The following is a 12579-nucleotide window of genomic DNA, read 5'->3' as shown; positions in this document are numbered from 1 at the left end:
CACTGACCACGGCTTTTGTGGTTTTGGAGAAGGCCACCATCCCTCTTCCTGCTCTGGCCAATCGTAAATGGTGACATTTTCATCAACTGCCCTGTCCCCCCAGTGAAGTCATCTCATGCAATGGTGAGCCTCTGAGTCTGCATGTTTGAAACTTCAGTAACATTCTGAAAGCTGTGGGCCACTTTACAGCAGGTGTCTCTGATACAAGATGCAGGTCCCTAAACACTGCTGCCTGTTTCACCTCTGCACACTTTTTTTTTCAACCTTGGCTTGACAGGAAGCTCCTGTTTGGCCTCCCTGGATTAACTGAGTCTCTTCCCAGAGCCCTGGGGAGTGTCAGCACTGGAGTGTTTATTCCAAATGTCTCACCACTCATCCTTCTTTAGCTTTCTTAAATCCTTTTGTCTTTTTATTTCCAGTTTGGCCAGTACCTGCCATTCTTTTCACCTCATCAAAAGGTTGAATGAAACAATGTTTGTTCACCAGATTTCCCATGGAACCATGCTTCTGGGGAGTATCAGAGAGGCAAATTGTTTCTGTGTTCTCCAGCCTCTGTCCTGGGCCTTGGTCCTCCCAGCTTGGCTGTGTGCATGACCTTGGGCGTGTGCCTGCCTCCAGGTGGCCACCCTCACCCCCCAGTCCCCTGTACTCTGTTTCATCATCATTTCAACCCCTTCTCCATCCAACCTTGCTGTTCCAATCCCAGAGTTTGTTTCTCCTAGTGTTTTAAGCTCTGCAGTGCCCTTTGTTGGTCATTGTAGATGTACTGTGCTTTTGAGAAGAGGGTCTGACAAGTATATACATGCAATTTTGGGCCTTTGCTTGATACTGGTCTGTTGCTCTGGTACTTTTTTTAATTAAAAGGGAGGGAGGTATGAGCGTGGGCTGAAGACAGGACTGGGGTCATCAAGACTTGAGCCTGATCTATCTCTGACATTGAGTTTCCCTCTGGCCTTGGGTGAGTTCCTTAAATTTTGAATGAAGACTCTAATGAAGGGTCCAGGAGTTTCTTGGGGACATGCTAAATATTGTTGAAAACACTAATTATTGAAAATATCTTCTCAACGGCACAGCTGTATCCACTGGCAAATGCCAAATTTCTTTTTGCAAGTCCAGGGTCAGATACCCTAGCTTCCCTCTGCTTGAGCACCGTCAGATAGCTGTCTCATTTTTCATCAAAATAGGAATAGCAGGCATGGGCATTCACTAATTGTAGCTATTAAAAAAAAAACAAACTCCTGAGCAAATTCAAGTAGAATGTGATTGTGAAAGCCAAGGCCTGTTGCCAAAGAAAGGTGTGTGTGTGTGTGTGCGCGCGCTCTGGGCTACCCGCTATGTTATGTAATATCTGATCCTTGACCCCTGGATGTTATCCAGTGAGTAGCTGGTTGGATTTGGGGTCTAACATGCCTTGGGAGCTGTTCATAGCCTTGCTGGGAACTAGATGACTATGGCGTTTCAATCCTGCTTGATAAACAGTCTCTTCCCCTGGTCCATCTGACACAGCCCGGCTGGTTTGCAGGGCCGGCAATCGCCTACTGTGTCTCTAGAGAAAGGCTCTGAATGGTCAGCGAGGAGCTGCCACAGAGCTCTTGGCAGCCCGTCCCAGGTTTGCAGGAAGGGTTTTGGGGAATTTTGAGGACATCTATTCTTCTATGCAGGGATTTACAGGCTTTCTCTGTTAAGGAACTTTAACATTCTAAGCAGCTGCTTGAGTTTTTTGGAGGGAACGTATGTATTACTTCCACTCTAAGCCAGGCTCTTCCCTTGGGGCTGGGCCAAGGCCTGTTGCTGCCAGTGCGCAGGGCCTAGGGGACCGCTACAGCATTGGATTTGTCTAGAACAGCCTATTTTTAGCTGTTGGGTGAATCAAAATGATATTTGTATCACACCACCTAAGTCAACCAAGCTAGGCTGCTGTAATGTAACCAAGATACAGACTAATTTGAGGCACCTAATGGTAGGGGGCAGTGGGCTGCACTGCTAGACAGCTCTGCTCCACACACACACTCAGGGCCCAGAGTCTTTCCATCTTGTGGCTCTGCCATCCTGAATCCTTAAGCTTGTTTCCATGGTTACCACAAAAGCAAGTTCCAGTCAGCAGAGTTGGGGAAAGAGCATGGAGGGGCCCTCCTGGTCCGATGTCACACCTGTCACTTCCACTCCATTCTGCTAAAGAGAGCATAGTGACCAGGCCACATGTGCCAAAAGGCTTGAGTAATGCTGTCTCTACCTGGGCAACTTGGCACCAAGTCACCGCTCTGTTATTGTGGAAGAAGAAGTGAATGGATGTAGTGCATAGCTAGCAGCCTCCCCATAGCCTATTCTTTTAAATCATTAAGATACTTTACGAGTTCTGTGTTCAAAGCCTGCCCTCGGGGCTGGATTCATGGGTGGGAGGCCTGTGCGCTTGTGCTTGGTTTAATGCCCGGCTATTGCCATTTGAAATTCTAAATAATTTTTTAATAAGCTTTCATTTTTCACTGGGCCCGCAAAATTATGTAGCCAGTTCTGCCTGCCATTTCCCAAATTAGCATTTTCATTCTACCCTATTCAATATTAACTGAAAATCCATTTTATAGTAAGACAATCACGAAAGGCCACAGGAGAGATGGGATGCAAAGGTGAGTAAGGTTCAATATCTGGCATCTTCCAATTCAGCAGAGGGTGAGAGAAGTGGAGTAGTTATCATTCAGAAGAGTCCTCCACACGCTGCTGTGGATATTCCTGGGGTGGCCTCTGATGGTGGTGGTGTTGTCAGGGGGTAGCGGGTGGTGGTGTAATATATTAGCTCTGGATACGATAGTTTTTAAATGAATTGTTTCCAGCCTACAACAAATAGACAGAGTAATCTTACAACTATCTATGTATCCACCCCTTAGTTTTGTCAACTCTTAATATGTTACCATGCTTGCTTCAGATATTTTTAAGAAATTTGAAAATTACACATATAGTTGAGGCTCCTTTGTGTCTCTTCCTGAATCTCATTCCCCTCCCTCCCACCTAGCAGCGATCATGTCCTAAACTTGGTGTTCATATTCCTCAAGCATAGCATTTTTCACTGCTTATATATGTATCTATAAATAATTTTTAGTACTTTCACATGTTTTAAATTTTATAAAAATAGCAGCATACCCTATTCATTCATTAATTCAACAAATACTTACTGAGTAGCTACTATGGCCAGACACTGTTTTTGGCACTGGGGGTGGGGGAAATGCTGGCCAAGTCCACCGAGCAGGCCGTCACCATTGCTGGTGTGCTGCAGTCTGTCACCGAGTGTACCAAGCAGATCTGCCTAGGCATGCTGGAGATGCTCTCCCAGTCCCCAGAATGGAGAGTCAAGACCATTTTGTACCAGCCCATGCCAGATAGCTCTCTAGTCATCTGTGAGGGTGGCCAAGTTTGGTGCAGAGATGCTGCAGGCTACCCCACACCATCTATGACCTGAAGGGACCACCTCTAAATGCCTACTCAATCCAAGGACAACACACCATTTCTCCACTCCATCTGGCTAAGCTGAACCCGGTGGCAAGACAACATTCTCCCTTTGCCGTGATGCACGGTGAGACTGGATTTACCAGAATTGACTCCAGCCTTCCAGAGATCAAGGCTATTGGGCAAGTTTGGATGCATTTAGTCAAACTACCCATGAACTCACCATTCCAAATAGCTTAATTGGCTGCATAGTCAGGCACCAAGGCACCAACATTAATGACATCTGCCAGATGTCCAGGGCCTAGATCAGAACTGCCAACCCAGTGGAAGGCTCTCCTGGAAGGTAGATTACTGTCACTGGTTCTGTTGCCAGTATTAGTCTGGCCCGGAATCTAATCAATGCCAGGCTATCCTCTGAGAAGGCATGAGGTGCAGCTAGAATGGTGTAGGTTCACTCATAACCCCTTTATGCTATATTCTCACAATCCAGCTGTGTAATTTCTGGCCAGTGATTTCCAGGTTTTAAATTATTTCTAAGTGTTCAGTTTCTACACAACTTTATCTTCCCCAGGAATTTAAAAATCACATTCTCTGTTCAGTTGTTAATGCTGGGATTCATATTTAGCTTATTTTATCAGCTTTTCTCTGTTTTTAGTTTTTTTTTTGGTTTTTTGGATCATGGATTTTATTTATGTTTGTTGATAAGAAATGTAAGAGCAGAATGTTAAATTCAGTTTAGTTCTGTAATGTCAAGAATTAAAAATAAAAAACGGTTTGGTTAGTAACAACCAGAAAAAGTAAGAGACTAAACAAGAATTCCTGCCCTCATGGAGTTTGTATTCTAGAGGAGCAGAGAGACAATAAGCAAGAAGAGAAAGTAAAAACATATAGAATGTTTGATAGTGATAACTGCTAAGGATATAAGAAAAAGCAGAGAAGGGGGTATGATGTCAGGATGGGGATGGGCAGTTGAAATTTTAGACTGAGTAGCCAGGAAGGCCTTGCTTTTTCTATCCTGCTGCCATTAGATATTTTTTCTAACCATTAAGTTTTGAGATTTATCAATTTTGAAATACATACTTTTAATTAGTTCCTTTCCACTGCTTCAGGACATCAATAGCATGAATTGGACATAATTCATTTATCAATTCTTTGGTTGATTAATATCCAGATTGATTTTTGATATTCTGCTCTTAGAAACAAGGCTACAAAGAGTACACCTGACCGTGTCTCCACATGCACTAATACAGAATAGGCCTAGGAGGAGACTGTTGGGCCAGTGGACATGCGTGTCTTCAACTTCATTAGATGCTTCCAAACTGCTGTTCAAAATGATCATATCCATGTACACTCTGCAGAAAAGGGCTGCCATAGCAGACCTGAAGCTGCTGCATTCTAGAAGGGCCTGCCTGCTAGGTTGGCCCTTGGCTGGTGCCTGCGAACTCAGATTTCTGGAGTGTTCTCACTGTTCTTTAACAGATAAGGGTGGTTACCTGTGCCTCAACTGTGCAACACTGTTGTTTATGCAGAGCACCTGCTTTCCCTCTGGGAGTCTGGAATTTTGGAACCTGCTAGTTGGAAAGTGCTTATGTGACAAAATAAAAACCTTGGGTGTTGCGTCACTAATGGGCTTCCTGGGGCAGAAACACCCATGTGTTGCTGTGTTTTTGCTGCTGTGAAATGACTTTTTATTTGGATTTTCATTTCCTTGACTATTAGTGAGGTTAAGCATCTTTTCGTATGTTTAGTGACTGTCTGAGTTCCTCTTCTGTGATGTGCCTATCATATTCTTTGCTCACTTTTCTTTTGGGTGTTTGTCTTATCTTACTGCATCATAGGAGTTCTTTATATCTGGATACTAACCTTCTGTTCCTTCTGTGTATTGAAAAATAATTTCTCTTTAGGGTCCGTCTTTATTTTTTAGAGTGTGTTTTGTTTTATGGAAGTTTTTCATTTTAATGTATTCAAGTTAATTATTCTTTCCCCTGTGGTATGTGTGTGTGTGCGCACGTGCACATATGTGTTTGTCTTGTTGTGTGTCTTCTTCTTTTTTAAATTTAATTTATATTTTTATACAGCAGGTTCTTATTAGTCATCAATTTTATACACATCAGTGTATACATGTCAATCCCAATCGCCCAACTCATCACATCACCACCCCCACCCCCCGCCGCTTTCCCCCCCTTGGTGTCCATACGTTTGTTCTCTACATCTGTGTCTCAACTTCTGCCCTGCAAACCGGTTCACCTGTACCATTTTTCTAGGTTCCTGCAACTTTACCAAATTCATTGCTTAGCTCTAGTAGTTTTCTGGTGGCATCTTTAGGATTCTCTATGTATAGTATCATGTCATCTGCAAACACTGACAGTTTTACTTCTTCTTTTCCTATTTGGATTCCTTTTATTTCTTTTTCTTCTCTGATTGCCGTGGCTAGGACTTCCAAAACTATGTTGAATAATAGTGGTGAGAGTGGACATCCTTGTCTTCTTCCTGATCTTAGAGGAAATGCTTTCAGTTTTTCACCATTGAGAATGATGTTTGCTGTGGGTTTGTTGTACATGGCCTTTATTATGTTGAGGTAGGCTCCCTCTCTGCCCACTTTCTGGAGAGTTTTTATCATAAATGGGTGTTGAATTTTGTCAAAAGCTTTTTCTGCCTCTGTTGAGATGATCACATGGTTTTTGTTCTTCAATTTGTTAATATGGTGTATCATACTGATTGATTTGCATATATTGAAGAATCCTTGCATCCCTGGGATAAATCCCACCTGATCATGGTGTATGATCCTTCTAATGTGTTGTTGGATTCTGTTTGCTAGTATTTTGTTGAGGATTTTTGCATCTATATTCATCAGTGATATTGGTCTGTAATTTTCTTTTTTTGTAGTATCTTTGTCTGGTTGTGATGGGTGATGGTGGCCGCATAGAATGAGTTTGGGAGTGTTCCTTCTTCCTCAATTTTTTGGAAGAGTTTGAGAAGGATCGGTGTTAGCTCTTCTCTAAATGTTTGATAGAATTCACCTGTGAAGCCATCTGGTCCTGGACTTTTCTTTGTTGGAAGATTTTTCATCACAGTTTCAATTTCATTACTTGTGATTGGTCTGTTCATATTTTCATTTCTTCCTGGTTCAGTCTTGGAAGGTTATGCTTTTCTAAGAATTTGTCCATTTCTTCCAGGTTGTCCATTTTATTGGCATAGAGTTGCTTGCAGTAGTCTCTTAGGATGCTTTGTATTTCTGCGGTGTCTGTTGTAACTTCTCCTTTTTCATTTCTAATTTTATTGATTTGAGTCCTGTCCCTCTTTTTCTTGATGAGTCTGGCTAATGGTTTATCAATTTTGTTTATCTTCTCAAAGAACCAGCATTTAGTTTTATTGATCTTTGCTATTGTTTTCTTTGTTTCTATTTCATTTATTTCTGCTCTGATATTTATGATTTCTTTCCTTCTGCTAACTTTGGGTTTTGTTTGTTCTTCTTTCTCTTGTTCCTTTAGGTGTAAGGTTAGATTGTTTATTTGAGATTCTTCTTGTTTCTTGAGGTATAGCTATAAACTTCCCTCTTAGAACTGCTTTTGCTGCATCCCATAGGTTTTGGATCGTCGTGTTTTCATTGTCATTTGTTTCTAGGGATTTTTTGATTTCCTCTTTGATTTCTTCAGTGATCTCTTGGTTATTTAGTAACGTATTGTTTAGCCTCCATGTGTTTGTGTTTTTTACATTTTTTTCCCCTGTAATTCATTTCTAATCTCATAGCATTGTGGTCAGAAAAGATGCTTGATATGATTTCAATTTTCTTAAATTTACTGAGCCTTTATTTGTGACCCAAGATGTGATCTATCCTGGAGAATGTTCTGTGTGCACTTGAGAAGAAAGTGTAATCTGCTGTTTTGGGGTGGAATGTCCTATAAATATCAATTAAATCTATCTGGTCTATCATGTCATTTAAAGCTTCTGTTTCCTTATTTATTTTCATTTTGTATGATCTGTCCATTGGTGTAAGCGAGTTGTTAAAGTCTCTCACTATTATTGTGTCACTGTCGATTTCCCCTTTTATAGCTGCTAGCAATTGCCTTATGTATTGAGGTGCTCTGATGTTGGGTGCATATATATTTATAATTGTTATATCTTCTTCTTGGATTGATCCCTTGATATTATGTAGTGTCCTTCCTTGTCTCTTGTAACATTCTTTATTTTAAAGTCTATTTTATCTGATATGAGTTTTGCTACTCCAGCTTTCTTTTGATTTCCATTTGCATGGAATATCTTTTTCCATCCCCTCACTTTCAGTCTGTATGTGTCCCTAGGTCTGAAGTGGGTCTCTTGTAGACAGCATATAAATGGGTCTTGTTTTTGTATCCATTCAGCCAGTCTGTGTCTTTTGGTTGGAGCATTTAATCCATTTATGTTTAAGGTAATTATCGATATGTATGTTCCTATGACCATTTTCTTAATTGTTTTGGGTTTGCTTTTGTAGGTCCTTTTCTTCTCTTGTGTTTCCACTTAGAGAAGTTCCTTTAGCATTTGTTGTAAAGCTGGTTTGGTGGTGCTGAATTCTCTTAGCTTTTGCTTGTCTGTAAAGCTTTTGATTTCTCCATCAAATCTGAATGAGATCCTTGCCGGGTAGAGTAATCTTGGTTGTAGGTTCTTCCCTTTCATCACTTTAAGTATACCATGCCACTCCCTTCTGGCTTGCAGAGTTTCTGCTGAGAAATCAGCTGTTAACCTTATGGGAGTTCCCTTGTATCTTATTTTTCATTTTTCCCTTGCTGCTTTCAATAATTTTTCTTTGTCTTTAATTTTTGCCAGTTTGATTACTATGTGTCTCAGCATGTTTCTCCTTGGGTTTATCCTGTATGGGACTTGCTGCGCTTCCTGGACTTGGATGGCTATTTCCTTTCCCATGTTAGGGAAGTTTTCGACTATAATCTCTTCAAATATTTTCTCAGGTGTTTTCTCTCTCTCTTCTCCTTCTGGGACCCCTATAATGTGAATGTTGTTGCGTTTAATGTTGTCCCAGAGGTCTCTTAGGCTGTCTTCATTTCTTTTCATTCTTTTTTCTTTATTCTGTTCCGCAGCAGTGAATTCCACCATTCTGTCTTCCAGGTCACTTATCTGTTCTTCTGCCTCAGTTATTCTGCTATTGATTCCTTCTAGTGTAGTTTTCATTTCAGTTATTTTTTTGTTCATCTCTGTTTGTTAATTCTTCTAGGTCTTTGTTAAATATTTCTTGTATCTTCTTGATCTTTGCCTCCATTCTTTTTCCAAGGTTCTGAATCATTTTCACTATCATTATTCTGAATGCTTTTTCTGGAAGATTGCCTATATCCACTTCATTTAGTTGTTTTTCTGGGGTTTTATCTTGTTCCTTCATCTGGTACATAGCCCTCTGTCTTTTCATCTTGTCTATCTTTCTGTGAATGTGGTTTTTGTTCCACAGGCTGCAGGATTGTAGTTCTTCTTGCTTCTGCTGTCTGCCCTCTGGTGGATAAGGCTATCTAAGAGGCTTGTGCAAGTTTCCTGATGGGAGGGACTGGTGGTGGGTAGAGCTGGCTGTTGCTCTGGTGGGCAGAGCTCAGTAAAACTTTAATCCTCTTGACTGCTGATGGGTGGCTGGGTTCCCTCCCTGTTGGTTGTTTGGCCTGAGGCAACCCAAAACTGGAGCCTACCTGGGCTCTTCGGTGGGACTAATGGCAGACTCTGGGAGGGCTCACACCAAGGAGTACTTCCCAGAACTTCTGCTGCCAGTGCCCTTGTCCCCACGGTGAGCCACAGCCACCCCCTGCCTCTGCAGAAGACCTTCCAACACTAGCAAGTAGGTCTGGTTCAGTCTCCCCTGGGGTCACTACTCCTTCCCCTGGGTCCCAATGCACACACTACTTTGTGTGTGCCCTCCAAGAGTGGAGTCTCTGTTTTCCCCAGTCCTGTGGAAGTCCTGCAATCAAACTTCAGTAGCCTTCAAAGTCTGATTCTCTAGGAATTCCTCCTCCCGTTGCTGCACCCCCAGGTTGGGAAGCCTGACATGGGGCTGAGAACCTTCACTCCAGTGGGTGGACTTCTGTGGTATAAGTGTTCTCCAGTCTGTGAGTCACACACCCAGCAGTTACAGGATTTGATTTTACTGTGATTGCACCCCTCCTACCGTCTCATTGTGGCTTCTCCTTTGTCTTTGGATGTGGGGTATCTTTTTTGGTGAGTTCCAGTGTCTTCCTGTCGATGACTGTCTAGCAGCTAGTTGTGATTCTGGTGTTCTCACGAGAGGGAGTGAGAGCACATCCTTCTACTCCGCCATCTTTGTTCCTCAGTTGTTGTGTGTCTTCTGAGAGGCTGTATGGAATAGTGATTAAGAATATGGGCAGTGGACATAGATATAGAGAATAGACTTGAGGACGTGGTGAGGAAGGGGGGAAGCTGGGGTAAAGTGAGAGCAGCATCGACATATATACACTACTCAATGTAAAATAGCTAGTGAGAAGCAGCAGCATAGCACAGGGAGATCAGCTTGGTGCTCAGTGCTTTTTGATGACCTAGAGGGGTGCGATAGAGAGGGTGGGAGGGAGGCTCAAGAGGGAGGGGATATGGGGTATATGTATGCATATGGCTGATTCACTTTGTTGTACAACAGAAACTAACACAGTATTGTGAAGCAATTATACTCCAATAACGATCAATTAAAATTAAAAAAAAAAAGTATGGGCAGTGGAGCAGGACTCTGTGGGTTTTAAATCCCAGCCCCACAACTACTGTTCAATTTAGGTGAAGTTAACCTCTCTGGGCCTCTGTTTGTTCATTTGTAAAATGGAGATAATCACAGTTCTTGCTTATTAGGTAGTTGTAAGGATTACATGATTAAACATGTCAAGTGTGTCAAACAGTGCTTGGCACACCGTTGGTGCTCAGTTAAGTGTTAACAACAAACATTATTGTTCAAGAAAACTTTTCTCATCCCAATGTGATGAAGACAATGTCTAACGTTTTCTTCCTAAAATTTTCAGGTTTGGCTTTTCAAAAGTCTTTAGTTACTCTTCCTATTCCTTTTCTATTTCCTTCCTTTCCTGAGCAAATCATTTGTAGGGGTAGAGCAGGGTAGATGTCCACGTGGGGCTGAGGGGGAGACCTGATGGCCCTGAGTGGGGTGGAAGAGCCTAGAAGGGGTGAGGATGGCATCCATGCAGGAAGGTGGACTGGTGTTGAGAGTAAGAGCCTGAGCAGGGAGAGGAAAGTGTGGATATCAGAGCCCTAGTACTGTGAGGTGGGATCCTTATGGGAGCAAGAGTGGTGGCAGAGATGGAAATTAGTTACTTCTAGGGGGAGTGTTCAAATAAGTAAATACATAAGTAGTGATAGAAGTAGGAAACTAATTAGTTCAGAATTTCAGAGAGTAACAACAATTAAAATAACAAAAAGTGTAAAGTTGTATAATTGCTTAGCATTCTGTAGTTCTCAAAGCTCATGTCTTTATAGTGAATACCACTGGGTACTCCAAAAAAGGGAGCGCCTCTCCAAAAGGGGGACTAAAAATAAATGGGGACTTCCTGGTTCTTCCCTGACACCTTTGCCCAAAAGCCCAAATTTAAAAATTTATCAACCCTATTGACCATATTATTATGTTTCTAAGAGCTTCTGAGTCAGCTGAGGAAACCAACATGGATGTTTGGAGCTGGGCCCTCAAATACCACTGGTTTATAGGTAGGAACTGATGTTGTGCTTTAAGACATCTTGTTGCATGAAGTGAGGCAGATACAAGGCAGGTAAAAACTCAGGCTCAGTTACACCTTCCTGTAAACTAGGCTGCTGTCAGTTGTTATCACTAAGGATTATTTTGTAAGCTGGGGCATCAGTCAAGATTGGAGATCTGAAATGATAGTTTCTGAGCTTGAAAATTATCTCCATTCTCTGTCCTTGGACTTATCTTTGAACATCTGCTGTCCCATCTAAACTGGAGTTACTTGAAGTCCCTATTATAAAACAGAGGAAAGGAAACAAGTGGTATCAGGGTCCCTAAAAGGCACCTGGAGCTGCTTTTGCTGGTCTTCTAACCTCTGCTTTCTCACTAGAACAGGGGTGGGCACAGTATGATCTGTAGACCAAACCCAGCCTCACTCCTTCCATTAGATATTGTCTACAGCTTCTTCCCTGCTAAAAGAGCCAAGCTGAGTAGTTGCTACCAGAGACTGTATGACCTGCAAAGTTAAAAATATGTACTATCTGGCCCCTTCAGAAAGTTTGATGACCCCCGCATGAGAATGTTAACACCATAGAGACATTGGCTGTGTCTTGTGCACTGCTTTAGTTCCAGAACGTGGAGAATTGGATGCTTTCTGCCCCTCCCCTGCCCTCAGTGTCCTCTCACCTTCTCTCTTACCCCTTTGCTTCTCTAGTAGGCATAAGAGGATGGACTCAGCAGTCAGTATCATTCAAGAGCAAAGAGATTGCCAAGCTCTGGTAGAAAATGAGAATAGCACCACAGCAAAGCTGTGTTGCCTGGGATGCTGTCGACCAGGTGCTATGTGTGCACTGCTCTGTAGATAACATGTGCCCCCTGAAACTCACCACAACCCAAGACTACGGGATTCAGCTACAAGAGGCTGTGGTCCCTTATGAAAGTTACTAATGTACAAAACCAAGAGGATGACTGGTTTGGCCAAAGCTTGACTCACGAGACATAAATGTCTGAGCCCTGATATCAGGCAGCTGCTCAGAAAGCCAAGTGTGTGTCATGGTGAGCTTTGGGAAAGGCTCTGAGGAGAGTACCTTTTGGGAGTTCTCACCCATATATGTCTCAATCCTTAAAGTAATAAATTAAGCTAAGAAACTGCTAAATAATGACCTCCATGATGACCTAGGCTCAACCCTGGACTCCCACATTGGACAGTGGTGGTGCAGAGCCAGCTGCCCCATGACTCACCCTGATTTTCATTGTTTTCCTGCTTTCCCAAAGGGCCTCGTATGTCATGTGTAGACTTGACCCTGTGTGATCAAGGACCACCTGTGACCCAGGAAAGAGGCCCACCAGGCCCTAGAAGCAGACTTTACACCAGCTGGGCAGGGATTTCTGGGTCTGGTGGGCATATCTCCTCAGACATGGGAGGGAAGTAACTGGAGGAGGACCAGAGTGGGGCCTGAAGGGAAGGCTGGATGGCCAGC

The 12579-nt window shown here is 42.6% G+C and overlaps 1 pseudogene; it reads left to right on the top strand.

The window, feature by feature from the left end:
• Nucleotides 1–2616: 2616 nt before the first annotated feature.
• LOC115859888 (poly(rC)-binding protein 1-like) lies at nt 2617–3866 on the top strand (annotated as a pseudogene).
• The last annotated feature ends 8713 nt before the right edge of the window (nt 3867–12579 follow it).

The sequence above is a fragment of the Globicephala melas genome, chromosome 1, assembly GCF_963455315.2.
Source record: "Globicephala melas chromosome 1, mGloMel1.2, whole genome shotgun sequence".
Lineage (NCBI taxonomy): Eukaryota > Metazoa > Chordata > Mammalia > Artiodactyla > Delphinidae > Globicephala > Globicephala melas.
The sequence above is the reverse complement of the archived record's forward strand: the minus strand, read 5'-3'. Positions and strand labels throughout refer to the sequence as shown.